Below are 20,291 nucleotides of genomic sequence, written 5' to 3'. Positions count from 1 at the left end.
CACGACACTAGGAAATAATGAACTATTCTTCAACTTATTGTATGCAAAGATACATTTCTTAGTCTCCGTATCTTTGCCTACAATTGGAAGCATGTTTTTTAGAAATAGTAAAGTGAGAGAATGCATCAGCCTGAGCAGCTCAATACCGTTTACGGGGCATCCAATAGCACCATTTTGTTGAAGTGAATGGTGTTTCTTTTCTTTTTATTTGGTGTCTGTGCCATGATGATTACAGCAGCACTGATACAGGACTCTCTTCAGATCACACTTAGGTCTAATTATGAGATGTAACCCTAACCCTGAACCTCATCCTGTGGTTTCTTTCCACCATCATCTTTTCCCCACACTAATGAAGTAACTGCAAAAGTTGAGTCAATCAAAGAAAGGTCAAAAAACTAAACAAACAATTTATTACAGAAACTGGACTCCTGGCTGGTCCCCTGGCAGACAAACCTCCACCACCACCCTTCCAACCTCTAAATGCAGACGTTTCCACTCCTTAAAAACAGGCTGTTACTTCTTGGTATCCAGTTATTGGCTGTCAAGTACCGACGCCGAGGGGAACCTGACTGTTTATATCTCAGAACACGGCGGCTCGACAGACAGATGGCAACATTATTCAAAAATTCAAACGCAATAACAAATTGCTAATGGTTTTCAAAGTTTCAGGAAAGTGCACATTGCGTTAGTGGGTTCTTATTCCTTTACATCTACAGTATTACGCTGTGGATCTACTCGCCTCACAAAGTATATCACAAATCAAATAAATGCACTGCAGTGATGAAATATAACGGCTCTCTCCTCTGTGCTTTCTACACAATTTCCATCCATGCACAAAGAGTTCTGATAGCTTTCCAATAACCTCTTAGGCTAGTGGCTGACTGAGAAACGAATATGGGGCTGGGTTCAAGCAAAAATAATGGCCAATCTCATCAGAGCGGAGGTGTGTGTGTGTGTGTGCACGTTAAGAAAGTGGAGCCGAAGAGCTAGGGAGGAAGAAAATAAGTGGCAAATTGGAGGCAAATCAAAATCATTGGCCTTTGAGTCTTTTTCCCTTCACGGCTGCTTTCCAGTGGTGCCACTTGTTCAGCCAACTATTCATTCAGAGACCCTGAAGAAAACCCAATTGTGGAAAAACAAAGTCTGTCCCTGATTAGAGAGAGAAATGAGGTTTTACTAAATGTTATTGGTCATTCCTGCTGCCAAATAGTCGGGCAGCTCCACATTAGGACTTTTATAGACAACATGTGGATCGGTACCAGGACCCGATGGCTGCTGCCAGTGGATTGGCTATTATTGGGGCTTGCATGCCTCCAAATGTTTGAATACATGGAATGGCTGACAGCCAGAGGGAGTTTATTGGCCATTTCAATGTGTGAGTAAACAAGCAAGTGGAAATAAATTGTAATCAGCTGAATGCAAAGCAAACACTTCCCAGACTGTTGGTCATTTAAGGGAACCTATTGTGCTTTTCCCTGTTTTCTGTTGTGTTAATGTTACTGTTGCAATGACAGATGCTCATATTGAACACAGCTCAATTATGAGATGAGTATTGTAGAATTTCTGCTTTTATTTTTGGCTCTGTGTGGTTTCACAGAGTGAAGACATCCTGAGCAGAGTAGCATCAATTCCCAGTATGATTCAAATAAGGATTATTTTGAACTGTGAATCATGCAAAGCTGCTCTGGTAGAAAAACAAACAAAAAACCTGGAAATGACTGGAAAATGTCCGCTTTAACCTCCAGACAGACGAAGCTCAAGCGTTTTCTTTAGTTGGAGCACCACAGCCTCAGTTTTTCAGCTCCTTTTGTAAAACTCAACAAAACCATCAAAGATCAGCAGTGATGCAGTGAAAGTCAGTGGACGCAAAGAGCAGAAGAAATGTGATGAAACTCTGATGAAAGCTGCCTCCCATCTAAACAAGCTTTCGTTCAGGAAGTATTTAGATATGAGGCGTTCCAATAAAATATGTATTCACAAACAAAATAAACTAACAATGTTTGCTATCGACACTATTTAGGTAATTTAATACTGCATCATCCAACTATCACTGCAGGAACCGGGCTACCATGGGTTGGGGGTGCAGGGAGCAAACTGGGGATGAATAACAACTAATGTTTAAATACAGAGTGAGTGAAAAAAAGAAGTGGGTATTTTTGGTAGTCAGAGTGGCTCCGTCTCCTTCTGGACACCTGGAATGTCTGTGTTAGAAGGCTGGAGGTGTGGTGGTGACTCTAGTGTTTCACACATTAGGTTTGGGAACTAAAAGGGAACAGATGATGTTTCTGATTCACAAAAACAATCCTGCATGTTTGAAACTGACAGGCTGGGAGTGACAGCCCCGTCTCACTCACGCTCTAACACGGTATGTCATCTATGAGCATGGAAATGAAGAAAGGCGGTTTCTCTTTATGGGTTTAAGGGTCTGTGCGTCACAGTCTGTTGGTATTGTTGGACTAATGGTCTCTTGGACCATTAGCTGACCAATCGTGTTATCGTGATATCACAAGCTATGGAATAATTTTAATCCTAAACCCTTTCTACACAAATTTTTAATAAAATCAACATCGCTTGTTGTTTTACTTTGAAGAAGACCCCGTGTCTCCTGAGAGAAAGTCGTGATCTATTTACTCAGTCCAGTTTACACCAACGTGAACTTTGTTGCTGTTTTTGCTACACTGGCCACACGTTTTCACTTCACAGAGCTCTGACATCACACATGGACGTGTATGTTCAGGCTAGTTTGCAGTTGTCTCTCTGAATGTGTGGGCTCTGCAGACCCTTTCCACTACAGCTTCATGATTGTTTTTTGATTTGTGTAATTAGATTAGTCATGTTTGTTTGAAGGCAAAGGCAGAAGATGTATTATGTTGGCGAGATAAACGGACCAGAAGCACCTTTTATGTTTCTGTTCAGTGTCAGTAGGTTAAATGGTTGTGCAGTTATTGCACTTGGTAAATAAAGGGGTTTTTTGACCCGTATTCTTAAGTGCTCCAGCAGTTCAGCCTTTTGTCCCACTTTGTTGCCCCTCATTAACACTAAGGCCATGCGCTCAGTGCTGCACCACACTGCACCGTCTCACTGGCCCATTACAGATGAAACAATACTTACAAATAACAGTAAATAGTGTAATGAAAGGTGTGACCTGCCAACGATCAGACACAGCTGCTTTTTATCGATTAAACAATAAATATAAAAAGAAAAAGAAAGCAACCAATTTTACTAGTTTATTCTGCCATATAGGCGTGAAGCCAGGCCCAGAGCCAGGCCTGACTGCAGGGCATAATGAATACTTAAACAGCTGAGTAACTTCCTTTTCTTTTATAATTGGATACAACTATAAAGAAGGTTTATTCTTCACCTTTTTGTTATTTAAGTGGCTTTAGCAGGCCTGTCGACAGCATTGTTGAGCACATGATTAGGATAATTTGGCAAAACTGTTCTCCTCTACACCAGGAGGAAGAATCGTATCGGTTATGCACGGTATCTCAACACACTATTATTTTTTTAAAGAAAAAATGTGAATACCAAAATCTGTGCTAGCAAGCAAGAGGTGAGAGAGGCGTCCTTTTCACTTTAAAACCCAGTTTGATCATAATAAATAGTGGTGAGCATGTGAGTTCAGATCTATGATCCTGCATTGACATCTTATTGGTAGCTCTTTAGCTAAGCTAAGCAGCCAACGAGGAACATGTGGAGATGCATTTGTGTGCAGTCCTCCAAAAAGCCAGCGTAGCTCAAAGATGATGATAAAGGTTTAGAATGAATGTTGAAGTCGGCAGTTTTCATTGTTTCCAACAATCGTTGCTCTTTAATGGGCGAAGGTAAAGGACCACCAACAACACGAACGGTAACAGGAGTATCACCTAGTTATTTTACATAACCAGACTCTGAACCTGGTGATATTAGCACTAAGAGCATCTACACACAGTTCTCCAAAGCTCTACATATGCACTACCAACACAGCACCAATCACGGACTTTATCTGGCCTGATAGTTCCTGCGGCCCTGTTACCATGGTGAATGAACTCATGTATCAAGGTTACATTTGAGATTATACAGTATCTCTCTTTTTAAAGAATAAAAAATAAAAACCAGATTATGTCTGCTGGCACTCTCTAGAAAACATATCCAGGTTTTTTGATGGGAATTTTCATGCAAATGAAGACCTGTTTAAATAAATGTCCCTGACTCCAGCAGTAATAGTTTTATGCTCTTTGGTATGCTTTCATAAGTGCACTTTCTCTGTCTGTGGAATATTGAAGCTCTATTTTCATAGTAAAATATCTGAGAATTAGATTTCTTTATTCCTAACAAGGAGAGATGTCGAGAAAGTTTCACATTCTGCTTCATCTCATAGACAGAAATCAAAACAAACATTAAAAAAAAATGTCTGTTTCATTTTAATTTCATTTGTTCGGCTTTTGCTGTATTTACTTTTAGTAAACAGAGAAAATTAAAAGACAAACTGTGAAATAATTCTTACTTTTTTTTCCAAATACTCCAACATGAATGTAGTTTAGAAAGAAACGAAGTTGCCATATATTTTGATATTAACTACTACTACTCCGCGCCCAACGAGTGATGTCGCAGTAGTTCCATCAGCTAACTGCTAACAAGCATGGATGGAAGAACTGCATAAACTGTACGGGTGCAGTGTAGAGACAGATAAAACTCTAGAAGTTCACCCACCAAAACCGAAACTTCATCAGATGAATCCAAAAACATGGTTCAGTGACTTAGTTGAGGTAAAAGCTAGCATAAAGCTAGCATTAGCATTGTTTTTTTAAATTTTGACTGCAAATTTTGATTTAGATTTAGTCACTGTCTTTTGACTAAAACATTTAGTTAAGGCATAGCAATTCTTGAACTTTTACTATACCTAATCTAAAGTTGAGACAGAATAAAATATGAAGGTTTTTTTATGTTTTTACCAGTGAGCTTTGTGGCACATGGTTTAATAAACATCTTGTTTTCCTTGACATTCAATATGAAATGTGTCCATTTGTCTGCTCTTCACTTCTTCTAAAATGTTTTCATGAGAAACAGGAAGCACTGAAGCTAGCTAGTTGTACCATTTCCCATTTGGGGAAATGGTACAACTAGCTAGCTTTTTGTTAGCATGCCGTCTGTGCAGATGTTAGCAAAGAGCCGATATCGTGTTTCTGTCCTAAACTAATTTTGACATTATTGCGCGCTCTTGTCTTTTCATGCAATATAAATAAAGGTAATGTTCACTTCACTGCGTCATCATTTTCATCCTCCGTGCACATGAACAGTAGCATTAATAATGCGAGTGACACCAGAGAAAATTCTTATATCTTTAGCAACATCTCCCTTTTAGGAAGCATCTGAGTGACTACAGGCCAACACTTAAGTTGTAACACATTCGAATGTGATCATCTGTACCTCTTATTTTGTGCATATACAGGCTCCTGTGCTGAGACGTGTGTAAAAAGTATGCAGCAGAACACCTAACACATGCAGGTGCTACTGTCTGCATGCCACAAGCACAGAAACATCAGTGTTTGCTAATTTTAGCTGAAAACGTGCCCTCAGACATGCGAGCCATACAGAGCAGAACCTCATCATAGATCTACCTTTATGAACAGATAGGCCCGTGAGCCCTGAGGCCATACTTCACAAGTATAATTACAGTAACTTAATCTTTAATGTCACCAAAGCTAACAGGTTCTCGGCTAGCATGAATTTATTATCTGTTAAAACGTTTAATCACAGACTGGATTTAACGGGGAGGGGAGCAGAGAGGACGTCATCACATTAAAGCAGAGCAAAATAAAACCTGAAGATGTGGCTTTCGGCAAGAGACACGCAAGTATTAGCGGAGGGAAAAGAGAATCGGAAAGAAGTGGGAGTGACACTGCCAAGCTCCGAGTCTGGATCGGCACCCCCTGTGGTGATTTAGATGTTTTGGACTTCAACCAGATAGAGCTGAACACCCTCCAAAGTGTGCTCAGACAGGCAGTGATGGGTAAGAGAAACAGGGAGGGGTGGGGAGAGAGTAGGGCGGTGGGGGGGTAAATGAGGGGAAGAAACAGGAAGAGCTGAGATGATGGCAGAATTTAGACAGAGAGGCAGCAGACTGGGAGGTAAAGATGAAGAAGCATTTCCTTGGCAGCATAAAGAGGCTCCTGGGATCGACTTTTCCTGCTTTTACCATCACCAAAAATAACATGAGGCCCTAAATCCCTGCATTTAACCCCTGTGTGTCTCTGTTGGTAGTGAAGGAGGCTGTTTCTTTCCTTTCTACCACTGTAGGGAATATTATTTTTATTATTATTCTTACCCGTAAATAAATCGTATTTCTCTAGGCTGCTAATGTTACCCCTAATCACTTGCGCACTCGTTGCACATAGTGTAAACTTTCATGCTCCACGGGTGCTGAATTTTTTCTGTTTAGATAAAATCAAAATTGCAGCTTTTACTGAGATCTCTCAGATTTGGTAGACCCTCCCACTGCAAGTCAAACTCTTTGAATTTATTCTGCTGCTTTTGTGCAGCATTTAGAAATGTTATCCTTTAACTAATCTCTCCAAGAGAATTAATCCAAGTGGCGTCAAACAAAGCACAGACATCAAACTCAGTCCCACAGCATTTGCATGCTGCGTTTTACAGCAACATATGGCTGCTCTGCACGCCACATATTGCTGCATGATCACTGTTGCATGCACCCTTCACCAGTGAAACATGGCAACCCTTCAACGTGGAGATGGACTTGTTGTTTTTTTGGAGGACTACACTTTCAGAGAAGCTGATTATTTTCGTGGTTACAAGACTGTTTTCTCCCTCGGCATAAAAGGCTGACGGGGTATCGTCAGTACTCCACGGGGAAGGGTGGGTGGCGACTTTGGGAACACAATATCTCGTGAATGATCAAATTGATACCACAAACGCATCTATTAAAAATCAACAGTGAATTTAAGTCTCAGAGGTCAAGTCTTAAACACAATAACTCAAGAATGATGAGACCTAAGAATTTCAAATTGATACCACAGATGCATCTCAGTGACCTCAACCTCGTGATGAAGGTCAGAGGTCACGTTTTCTGAAAATCTCGTGGATTTTCAAATTTATAGCTCACATCTAAGGAGAGGCTGAGGGGTAGCACTCGCACCCACCAGTGTTTCTTTAACGTAGGAGCTGAAGCTCGGCTGTTCACGTTTAGGGGCTCATAATGAATAAACTTAAATAAATCAATCGGCCTACCTCTGGTTTTTCAGATCACACAGAAATTGTTTAGGATTCAAGGAATTGTGATATAATCAGAGTTAACGGGAGCACACAGATCCCCAGCAAGGCGACATTGTCGTCACATTAACGTGCCGTAATGAACTGAATCCACTCGTCACATTACTAGTTACTAATCGAGTTGTCACCTGCGTTGCATAAATTCGTCAGATCTCTGTTGGAGAATGAATGAATTATCTGTTGTGAGGAAGAAAATGAGGCAAAGGAGGAGAAAGAAAGGCTTTAGCTTGGTGTGAGAGGAAGCAGTCGACAGTCCTCTTAGATGAGACCCATCGCAGTGACAGGTCAGCACTGTGCTCCTCGCCGGTGTCCCAGGAGTGAGACACTGATGCTAAATTGCGTGTCTTTTTTCCCTGCTCGCTCGCTCGCTCTCTTCTCCCCCCACCCCCACTTTTTATTTGCTCACTCCTTACCAGCTACTGGCAGTGAGAGGCTAACATCTTAATCATAATTGTGTCATGAACCATAAACACTCATACGCTCGGCCGTGGAAGCAGCCTTGGGGGAAGTATCGGTGTTGAATAATAACAACAATAACTTTAGTCGCAGAGCACTTCTGCTGAACTTTTCACAGCTTATTTGTGTTTACATATAACGGCCGACGCTGACGGCTGGAGGGGAATAACAATGCAAATTTATATTTACAGCGAATCCACGGATTTTGTGTTAACACGTCGTTTTAGTTTCACATCGTGTTAGTACTTGTTTTAATGACATCGCGGCCTATAAAAGCATCACTCAGTGCAGGATGCTGGTCTCGATGGGGAAACTAGTACATGGATGTTAGCGTAGCTTATTCTGAGGGGGTTTAAGACGTCTAAAAGCTGCTTCGAGTTGCAGCACATGACAGGAGGCAGAGTTAAAGTCAGAGTGGGTTTTCCGCTCTGTGAAGCAATGAGCTGTGGTTCAGTTACAGGAGGGCCCAAGAAAAGAGTTCATGAAGTCAACTTCATCTTTAGTATAGTTTGTAGTTTTATTGAATCTTGTATTTCTTTCTGTATCGCTGCTTGGTTTGGTAACATGACTCAGAAGAACAAGGATCGACTTGAGTTTTGGGAAAAACTGCCAGCAAAATCTCAGGGCGTTGGCAAGACGGACTTTTGGACATTTATAACAAACAGGTGCTGTGAGGCTCAATCTATTAGTTAATTGTTTTAAGCATCCACTTCACAGCGAGTTCGACTTGTTGCTCTCTGATCGTCGTTTTAGAGTACCTGTGAGGAAGACCAAACAACTCCAGGTTTCTTTTATCCCTACTGCACCCGTCTCCTTAATAATAAGGATAACTAACTGTCTTGTCACTTTTTATTATTACTTTGTTTACTCTTATTGTTGCCCTTGCTGCTAAACTAATTTCCCCTTGCGGGACAATAAATTATTGAATTGGATAGAATTGAATTGAGTAAAATAACGCTAACATCCAAAGCAGCATTGCAAAGCCCAGACACCAGATTCACGATTGTTTCGTCAAACCACCCAACAACAAATTGGCATTTAACAGATTTGTGATGAGCTGTGATTCTAAAAAAAAAAACAAAAAACCCCGTAAGTAGACCAGTAATCTAAAAGTCGACGAGGATGTTATTTAAACACAGTGAAGAGAAGGAAATGTCAGTGACTTCCACAAAAAGTATCCTTCTGGTGACCGACGGGCCGCACATTCAGCACATCAGCCCTGGTCTCTTCATCAGAGTTCATCACCTCTCTCTGAAAGCATTTCCAACATGGATGGAAACATTGTTGAGTTTACATTTGGTTGCTTTTCCTGGTGCAGATGTATCGAGCACAGGCTATTTCAGGACCATCAGCAAGTTTAGACTCTGATGCCTGTTTTTGCTGCTTTGCTGATGTGAATAGTCCAACTGAATGCACAGTTATTGCAATGCATTTCATTCATTTTCGTCCCGATAAAATTCTTGTTTGCCAGTTTTCATGTCAAGATATCCAACAATATGTAGTCTGTAGGAACAAAACTTCACATCACAATTTTTCTTTACAGCCATTGTCAACATTTTTTCCATATTTGCACATTTTTCACTTAAATTCTGTGTTTAATAACAAATATATATTTCTTCTAGTAATTTCCAAGTATTTTATGTGTTTCAGCTCTTTAATCGGCATCAGTGTGGCACAACAACTCGACTTAACTGCTATTCTGAAGCTGCAGACGAGTGAAACTTCTGTTCTGTGCTGCAAAGTACTGCTGGCACAAACACAGGGGATCCTCTCCAGTAGAAATCGTAGCTGGTGTAGTGCCTCAGTCTCTGTTCGCTGGTATTATACAGGAACTGACTGCGATCCAGGAAATATCAGACACCTCCTACTGGCTTAGCTGTGGATCCGTTAGCAGCATCTTTCTGCCTATCCAATGAGTCCTTGTGGGATTTTTCCGAGAGGGCTTGTGAATTTTCTGAGAATCAACCAGATGGCACACGACTCCTCTTTCCAAAACCACGGTAAATAAATATTAATCTCACAGCCAAAAGCAGCTTCCTAGAAATGCATTCTTGGAAGCGTGACTGGTGTTTGCTGTGGGCTTCCACATGCCTTTCAAGATCAGCAGGGGTTTACCAAATAAAAACAGTTCTTGCAGCTCTAAATCGGGCTTCGGCATCGACGATCCGTCAGTAAAGAACATATTTGCTAAAGATGGCATTCTGTCATTACCACAATGAATATTTCAGTGTGAGCAGGGCAAAAAAGAAACACTGCGTTTTCATCACTGATCCAGTTATGACAGAATCACTTTCTAATTCTTCACCTCTTATTTTTTTTGTTGTCGTCTGCACATCCATGACGCAAACCCCCAGTTCCACCACAACCCAAAGGTGCTCTGTTAGGCTGACATCTAGTGATGGTGGAGCTCAACTCATCTTCATTTCCAGCAAACCAGCTGAAGATGATGTGAGCTTTGTGGTATGCGTGCCATCAGAAATGGGTACGCTGATGTTCAGCTGGTCCTCAGAAGCCCAAACTGTGCTTTTGTCTAATTTGGTGTGGATTATATCCAAAACTGTAACTAAAACTGGAAGCAGGCATAAACAGAATGTACATCTTTTGTTATGGTTGTTTTGGTTTATTGTCAAAGTGGCTGCACTGACAGATGCTCCAGCAGGGGCAGCTGTTACCAACAGCTGTTTGCTGGGCTCCCAGTATCTGAACTAGACTGTGTTTGGTGCCTTCTGGAACATCTTTACTGGCCGCGCTCCAGTGTTGGTAAATGAAATTCAAGTAAAATTAGACAGCAAAAAGAGCAGGCTGTGCCTTAACCTCCTAAGACCCGAACTTTTCCACGGCATGCATTTTTAATTTCTCTTTGATATTTGGGCTGATTGGGGCCCGATGAATGTAAAAACAAAGAATTACAAGGAGGTTAAAGCAAAGTGGTTCGCTGTATGAAACAACTGATATAGTGAATGTACTTAAGAGCAGGAAAATAATATTACTGATCCAGAGTGATGATCGGGATCTGAATGTGACATTGCTCTGAGGTCACTATTCAAATTAATATTTGTTCACCTTTGGTGATGAGGTGCATGACTTAGGAAACTCATTAACAGGTGAAATTATCTTTTGTAGTCTTCAAATGTCATCAAATGAAGTGGCAGCTAACCACGGTCTCCATGGAAACCGCACATTATCTGGAAATATCGTAATAGTGTGTTTTCATTTATCCACCACTAACAAATGTGAAAATTTCCCATGTGTGTAACTGATAAAGGTTATCTTATCTTATCTTATTAAGTGATCAAGTGAAAAGCGTGATCTGTTATCATGCATGTACAGAATTACAGAAATAGTTTTAGAAACTTGTTTTAGCCACGCGATATAACAACGTCCTGCAAGTTTGCATTTACAGCACTTTTTATATTCTTCCCAGGAGCCACACTTGTCATTTTTTTAAAGTGACCTTGAGCAGTTGTTCTCCAGACGTCCTGAAGGTCTTTCAAAGTCTTTGGACATTAGCCCCATCACAAATGGTCTCAGTGCAAGGTTAGCTGTGAAGAAGCCATTTTTAAAGGATAGGAAACAGAGAAAAGGCTGAGGTTGGGACTGAAAACAGTGACAACAGGAATCCAAAACTGAACGACATCGATATACATGAAGCCATCATTAAACCACAGTGGACACTCTGTCATGACGCAAATACATTTTAGCTGTTTTCAAATTCTGTGACTTTTCCAGGTTTTTCCATGACCAGACAAACCCTGATTATAAATAACTGAATATAACTTCATGTCCAGTATAGATTAGAGAATAAAATCCACTGCAGTGCTTCTAAGCTGCCCATGCCGTCTGTTTTCCAGCCTGACATGCCTCCATTCATTAACAAGTTTGAGGAAAAACTTACAATGTATCAGCTTTCACTGTGTCTCTTGCATGAAAGCACATTTCACTTATTTTTCAAGAGCGCTCTCTGTGAAGAGCACTTTTACCCAAAGTGCTTTAGAGTGATGTGAGCCCTTTGGTTTTTAGCACAAATGGGACCAAATAATGAACCTCCTGAACCTTCAGTGCAGCACGGAGTTAAAAGGCACATAATGGCGAGGCGTAGAGACAGGCAAGCATTCACCAGGTAACCTGACAGAGTATCCACAGGAAACCCACGCAGACCCGGGGAGAGCACGCCGACTCCACACAGAAAGGACCCGGACTCACCACATCAAATTAAAACGTTTAAGAGGACAACGTAAAGATACATGCAGTAATTAAAACACTGAAACAAAACTTTTTATGAACTTTACATGGTTTCAATGTTTTAATTACGGTCTACTTGTACCTCTTCATTAAACTTTAATCATTATTAGTTATGAAGTTAATTCAAACTGTTTTAGTTTATACAACCTCACGGACAGGCTGTTTTTATGTTACCCACACTCGACAGGTCTTTGTCTGCTGTTCTTTAATTAGAACACAAGCAGAGTCACTCTGTAACATGACCTCGTTTGTTTTGCAAAACTTAACTGGAGACAGTTTGAAATGATGTTGCTGAGCGAAGCATCACCGCATCACTGCACTGACCTGTCTGTGCTCTCACAGCAGCACCCACGTCACTGCTTTGTTTATTTAATATGAAAACAAGTGCACCTTAGCAATAACAACAATCACTTTAGTTTCCTACAGTGAGAGAGGACAGAGAGTGCTAATAGGGGAGCATCACTTTGAGCCATGTCATGTTGAGGATAGAATCATAAATCATATTAACACAATATAATTCATCCTAAATCGACAAGATTGAGTTAAATTCAAGTTAATCTAAAATAATGTTGCCAATTAGCTAAAAGTGCAACTAATCTGCTTAAATACTTTTAGTGTTTAGGTTTACAGCGCTGGACAAAGAAGGGTAAATATCAAAACCTCGTACAGTGGAGGGATCACAGAGGGATCCTCAGAGCTAAAACAGACAACGGTCAGATGCTGGAGTTGCTCTTCAGAGATTTTACCGAATCCTAAAGTTTTGGTTTGTTTTCCACCGCTGAATGAAACCAGGGGGAGGGTTATGTGACCTTTGACAAAGGCAGGGTAAGTGAGTGTGACGGTTTGTCTGCCGAGTTTGAAGATCTCGACAGCGGCTGAGTGGAAGAGGATTTAGTCAGTCTATTAACGAGCACAGACTGGCTGTCGAGTTGAACTAAACCCTGCGTGTATGTGCTCCACATCCTCTCCAAAGCCGCCTCTGGGGTGACTGTAGCTTTTTTTCCTCCACAACTGTTGTTATTTTTGAAATATATTTGTTAATTTTTATATGCACGGTTAAAAATGATAAACTTAGAAGTTATAAAAACCAAGAAGTTAAACTGTCAGGATTAAGAAGCTGTTTTTGAGCATCATCAACACATGAGCAGCATCCAGCTGGTGTGTTTTGCAGTAGCAGAAGAAACTCAGCATGGAGAGAACATGCAAACATCCCACTCAACTCAGTCGGTTCATGAAATGTCAGAACATGTATTGATTTTTAGTTCTTCACATGAAATCCATCTTGAAGAAGATTTTGCATAAAATAAGGCTGATCGCATCTCGTGAACATCTGCTTTGCCAGCTGATTGCACGGCTTGGTACGCCGGCCTGATGAGGAAAAGCTGGACTGTGGAGTCCAGGCTGTCGGTCTGGTGACTCAAACAGGCTCTTCTCCACACAGTCCTCATTTGGCAGCTAGCCACAAAGTGAACAGCCACTTACTGCTAAAGAGACATGCAAGCTGTGTCCCAAAACGTCGGCTGCATCCTTCGGAGGCCGCATTTGAAGGCCGCATTTGAAGGCCGATTACGTCACAGCCAGGTGACAAAGCCTGTCCCAATTCGTCGACTCCTTCAAATGCGGCCGACAAATGTGTCCTTCAAATTTGAAGGATGGGTTGGGTGTGTCCTTCGTGGCCCACCATATCCCAGAATTCATAGCGCGGCCCAGCCAATTTCAGTTTCCAACAATGACTGTTTTAAAATTACTCATATTAATCTTTCTGGGTCACAAAATAAACTTTAAACATATTTTCAGGTGAGAAAGTAGCTGTGTAAACTTCAAATATCTGCTTGGTTTATCAAGACATCGCATATTTGCAAAAGTGCGCCGACGTTTTCGGAGACGTCTGTTACCCACCCGCTCGATAGCTAGCCGGGGGTCACCCGAGCCGGCAAGAGCAGCGGACTCCCGGCTTCATCATTTTCAGACCCCTGCTGTCTTTCGCTACTCAGGTTAAACGTGATATAAGTCACTTAGATAACTTAAAAATGTAATTGTTTGGCTTTTTTCTGTGTTTTATTTGTTCCGGAGTAAATCGGTTTGGCTGAGATCAAAGTTATTAGATTAAATAAAACTTTATTAATCCATCGGGTGGGTTCCTCCTTGGTTTTCACACAGCTGAATAAACGTCAAGCAGAAAACTGATTAAACAGAAGTCTGAGACCGTCGACAATTTACAACAGTGTCCTGTTATACTTTAGATAGTAAGGAGCAGACGGCCGAGTTTATTAAACTCCACCGACACAGCGGTGACGCAAATCTGAAGGCTAGACCGTCCCATTTCACAGCCTCGCACTTCCGGCCTTCTCGGTCTTAGAAGGACCCGGCACACGTAGACCGCGAAGACCGGGTCCTCCGAAGGATGCAGCCGACGTTTTGGGACACAGCTACAGTGAAAGTGGACAGTAGATCCTCGGTTTCTTAGCATAAAACTCATCGTTCCAGCCAGAGCAGCACTAAAGTGATCCACTTAAACTGATTTCTAGTTTTAGTGTCGTTATCTTACTCTGAGTTATCGATTCTGTCCCTAGTTAGCTAACATAAACTAATGCAAGTCTATTAGCTGCAACCAACCAACCACATGACGTCATGTTCCATACTGACAGAAGATGGCGCTAAACACGTTTTTAAACTGTAACTTTGAGCAGTGATTTCTTGAGAGCAGGGCTCAGTGCTGTAAATTAGCTTTTAACCCTTTAGTGTTTCATGTCCTCTTTAAAGGGGAAAGAACATATTATATGGAGGCGGGAGGAATCGATAATGGAGCAAATGATCTCACTGGTCACATCTGAGGTAAACACCAAATACAGGAACCTCTTCCCTTATACTCTGTGGCTGCAGTGCAAACCGCTGATCCACCGTGCTTGCTTCATTCATTACACCATCTCAGTTTGTTTCATGACAAACCAGGATTTAGTCCCTAAATGTATCAGTCAGAGAAGATCTATCACGGGCTCACCATTCCTAGAAACACACAACAATGAAGCATGTGGACGTGACTCAAAGGAACACCGCTTCTCTCCACAAAGGGGTCAGTTTGAGTGTGCTATAGTGGGGTGACCCGGTAAAAACAACAAGTGGGCAACTCTGGAAATAAGTTGCCCAGATGTTACAGAAGAGCAGAAATCACACTGAGAATACAGCCCAGATGTCACAGATTCACATCAGTTTTTTGTGAAACTGGAAAATGTCATCCTGTCAGACGCTGACACGTCTCACTCTGCAGGACTCAAATGACATATTTCTGATTTTTGTTCCCCCTCTGTCGTTACATCATAATTACTAATTAGTTCATGCTTAATGCTTTGGTAGACACCAACAGGCCATTTTCGAGTATATTTAATTATAGTGAGGTCACTGATTTAGCATATTACACATGCAGTCTGTCAGGATTTTCATGTATTATATAATCTGATTCTTCTAAACCTCTTTGCATTCATTTCCTGTGCCGTCACAAGCTGACTGATGGCGGTTTTGACTTCTCTGCACTTCAAAGATGGTTTCCGGTAAACATCTGTGGTATTTACTGCACTCTGCGCTCATCTACAGCATCATCATTATAGGTGCTCGCCGCGGTTGTCCATCTTCTCTGATGCGGACCGAGCATTCATTTGTATGCACACTGCTGCGTTGTTTGGGAGTCTGGGACTATTTAGAACAACAATTTCTTTGGTAAGTGCCAATCGGTCATGCTGTACTCTCTCAGGGACGTGACAGAGTTTAAAAAAAAGAAGTCAGCAATAGGTACGCACACACAGAAGAACAGAAACAAGGGAGACAAAAGTGGAAAAGACAGGAGACAGACAAAGCAGGAGAAGCTAAAATACCTCTCAGGAACTTGGAGAATAGAAAAAAACATTGAAAAACATCAAAGGAATGGAGAAGAGATGAGAGAGCGAGGAAGCATGAAGGGAGACAGAGAGAAAGAAAAGGGAGAAGCAAAGAGATCACAACCTTCACAGCAAAGGTGAAAACTAAAGACAGTTAAAGGTTATAGAACAACAAAGATTACAGAAAGAGAAAGGACGTTTTGTACAGTTATGCACCGTTCTTTGGAAATACAGCTGGATTCTGTAAATACTGACGCCTTTGAGAATAAAAACAGCAAACTAAAGTTCACCATTTATAAGATTTGCAATGGTTATTTCACTAATTGTATGTTCAAGCTTTGACAGCAGCAGATGTATGATGTTGTTTCCAGTTTTTGTGACCGGGAACAGCGTTAGAGTTAGTTTACAATGTAACGATTAATCATGTCAGAGCTCTCATCTTCAAGGTGGTGCAGATCAGCTGGTCTGCTGGACTCCCAGTGCAAAGATTAAAAAACACAGATAGATGCATACGATGAGAATAGGGGTGGGTTTTGATGATCGATTTTCCGATTAAAATCGATTCTAGCGTGAATAATATCGATTCATTAAAATCCTGAATCGATTTTTAAATATAAATTTATTTTGTCCGAAACTCCAGAATCTCAGGCTAAACCTCACAAAATTTCGACAACCACCAAACAGCTAAAAACGTCAACTACAGCAGGATTCTGCACAAAGCCGTAAACACAGATCGCAGACCCGCAGACGTATCAGGATCAGTGAGACGTCAGCTTTCTCACCTGACGGCACGGACACACCGTCGGGGCTGAAAGCCGACAGCTCACTGATTCTGATGCGTCGGCGGGTCCGCGCTCTGTGTTTACGTCTTTTTTTGCGCTGATTCTGAAGCTGCAGTTTTTGTCTCTCTCCAACCAAATTTGACTGAACCAGCAGCAAAAGAAGATCCAAACTACGCTTCATGTTTCGCTTCACATAAACATCGTCATGAATTCCCTCTGACTTTTAAATCACACTTCATGCACAGCTCTCTCTCCCTCTCTGTGTGTGTACTTCAAGACCAGTTTCCCATCTAAAAATCTGTTTTCTGCATTGTTCGCTTGTTTATTACGCACAAGTCTACCATCATGTACAGCGCCGTCGGCCGCTGTGTTTGTTTGTTTTTTAATTTAACTGACGTCCAACAAGAAAGCCTCATTTATGCTGTTACTGACGAAATGTAAACTTTTTAAAATTATGGGAAATTTCAAAACTCTCAGCTGTGTCTCTAATTAAACCTCTGTGACTTTGCTCTGCTTCACTTCAGCAGCATCAGGTAATGTTTATATGTTGATTCATGGTTTTCTTCTCTTCTTGCTCTACTGCAGAATATTTAAAGCTATCTGCTATAAAAAGCCAGGCCAGGAAAATCTCCTTCATGTTTTTTTTATGTTTTATGCTCTGTTACTTTGACACAAAGGCATCTGCTGTGATGCTTACACCTCTGATGAAGTCTCACAAGTGTCAGCTTTCTTTTTATACATATAAAAATATGGATATGTACTGATAAATGATCAGAATTATAATATTTCTGACTGTCTGAGGCAAAATTTCCCTGATTCAAATCGAATCGATTGAATCGAATCCAATCGTGGATCAAATCGAATCGATTCTAGAAATCAGTGACGATACCCGGCCGTAGGTGAGAAACTGAAGGCATGAGGATGAGTAGATGTGGATGTGTGGGACAGAGTGGGAAAATAAAAAGATGTATGTACTGTATTATAATGCAAAGCTTATGTCCTACACTTTATGGTGCAGTAAGAAACTAGAGTGTAGTCACAGCCTGCAACATTTTTTCAAGTCTATTTAATATGATATAGTATGAAAATTAGAAACAGTATAAGTGGCCTCTCATGTCACTCTTGGTTGTTTTTAATGCCCTATACATACTGTTTCAATAGCGATGTTGATATCTAGCTTCAAACAATGGGATCAGCATTTATAAGAATAATAAATATGATAATATGAGCAAAAAGTCGCTGACCTTTTGTATCTTGTGTTTACAAAGTGTAACCAGTTGGAAAAATCCCAGCTTAAAAGCAGAGGAGCTAAAAATGCCTTTTTCCAGACACAGGATGAACTGAGAGGCTGCACCGGGGATCAGTATGATGAAGGAATATTTTACACAGTGAATCATGCAAAATTACTCCAGTCGAGTCTACGAATAAAAATATGCAGTAAGAAATGAGCATAATGGCTCCCCTTTTAAACTTAAAGTCAAAGTTAGTGCTTTTTTCTGCTTCTGGTTTCCCCAGGCGGTGTTTCCATGCTTAGCTGCAGCAGAGGGATACTTCCTAGTAGTATCATGCAGATCTATTGCTGGGCCAGAACACATTACATCGTGAAGAGAAAGCCACCTACCAGGAGCTGCTGGGTTTCATCATTTTTTCGGACAGATCAAATTCTGCACATTCGTCTTTCAGCAGAAGAGTTTCTGTTTTACTTTGTTGCGTGTACGCACAGCAGAATAAGTTACCAAGAACTAAGCATACACATATCACGACCTCTCCTTTTAAACCCCGCAGGTACAGACAGATTAGAGGCTTCACAAGCAGGGACTGCACATCACCTGTGTGAGAGCACAAACTACTCCCCAAACCCCACTTGTTTGCTACTAATTGGGTCTAAAATATGACAAACATATTGCTAATTATCGCAATACTTGAAGTCCCTCATCATGTTAAGTGCCTGTAATCAGCCTCAAAGTCGTGTAAACAGCAAATCAAAGTCAAAATGTGTTAGCGGGTCACTTTAACACGAGTTCTTGCGGAAACTGTGGAGATTCTTCATCGTTAAAACGATGGACTGATCAAAAAGATGTCAACAGAAGCGGGCAGAAGGACAAGCAGACGTTTTTCTTTGTTTGCATGAAAACAGAACTAATTACTGTGAAGGTGATTATTTTTTTCACAAAGGGCCGGGTTGGCTTTTATCGCCTAGTCAACAAAATCATCACTTTACATGTCTATAAATAGGAATAGTAGTGGCACAATAGCTATATCAAGCTATATAGTTTATGTCTTCCATATTTCCAACTATATCCATAATCACATACTGTGTATGCTACCATTGTATATAGTGTATTATCTTACTTTTTTTCATTGATTGTACTTATTTGTATTATTGTATTTCCTTCTGATATCTGTACCTGAGCTGAGGTGACGCAAAAATTTCCCCGTTGTGGGATCAATAAAGTCTTATCTTATCTTATCTTATCTTACTTTGCAAAACTGCATTTTTTATTAAGTCGGGGTATCCTTGTCAAAAATAACATTTGCTTAATGACTGGAAAAATGACAAATAGCAAATAGAATTTTATAAATCACACGATTCGGGTCAACCTATGATGCGGTAAAGTTTTTCCAGCTGCAGTCATTTATATTTGGCAGCATATTGCATGTTATATTTGGCTCTGACGTGGGACATCCCCACGTCTGCACAGGTTGGGAAAGCATAAGGTGGGGATACTACCAGAAGCAACCCCACCCACACAAACACATATGGAGGTGGGCTGCAAAGCAGCTTGCAGGTCAGCAGTAACTGCCGCTAAATTAAAATACAATACATTTATACTTTTATATTAAAATCCTAACTACAAACTCACTGCACATGAACAGAACTGAAGACAGCACATTTACAATTTTACAGTCACAAGAGCAACATATGTTTAAAAAATGAACAATTTTACCCTTACAGTGGTTCGAACTAGTTTAAATAAAACTATTTATCCTATAATGAATCTGAGATGCTAAGAAGACAACATTTTGAACAGCATGAAGCTGATGATAACAGCATCGGCTAAAAGTTTAAACTGGAAATCCAGTCAGTTGGAAACTTTCAGCTCTGGCGAGTCTTTCCCAGCCACGACTTTGGTCGAATAAAGCACTGCAGAAATGCCTTTTTTAATAACAATTCCCAGCTGTTAACATCTGAACAAACAGACTGATTGATTGTAGTTGGGCGAGTGACCAAAACACACACATTGCAGTTATTAAACCTCCACAGTCTGAACATATCGCAGCCCTTATTGCGAGGTTTAGAAAGGCCAACTTTAAGTATTATTTTGCTTTGTTAAAAATACGATTTCGATGTTTCAAATTTGTGGTTGCAATCACAGAGCTCACACTGAGCATAATCAGCCCAGTTATAATAAGTCTTATTTCAGAAAATAAACCATTAGACGCTAAAGTTTGAACTAAAGAGAGACAAGTTTTTCGCATTTTATTAATTGACTGATTTCTTTTTTGAGTCGTGGTTTATGTTTGAAAGCAGGAAACTAATTATATGTGTCTCCAAGTTTGGCCAAAGTCTGAGGAAGCCGTAATGAAGTGAAAAGACTGCGAGCTCTGCCAGGCCATCACACTAAATAAATAAAAACCCAGCCTCTTAATTGACCTGCCCGATGGCTGG

General features: G+C 40.8%; 1 protein-coding gene across 3 annotated transcripts in view; it reads right to left on the bottom strand.

The window, feature by feature from the left end:
• The window catches only part of sgcd (sarcoglycan, delta (dystrophin-associated glycoprotein)), a 428,494-nt gene that overhangs the window by 165,079 nt on the left and 243,124 nt on the right, over positions 1-20,291 (bottom strand). The gene's annotated exons all lie outside the window — the stretch shown is intronic.

This window comes from Perissodus microlepis, chromosome 10 (assembly GCF_051167445.1).
Source record: "Perissodus microlepis isolate ML-2025 ecotype Zambia chromosome 10, ASM5116744v1, whole genome shotgun sequence".
NCBI lineage: Eukaryota > Metazoa > Chordata > Actinopteri > Cichliformes > Cichlidae > Perissodus > Perissodus microlepis.
This window is presented reverse-complemented; position numbering and strand designations above follow the sequence as displayed.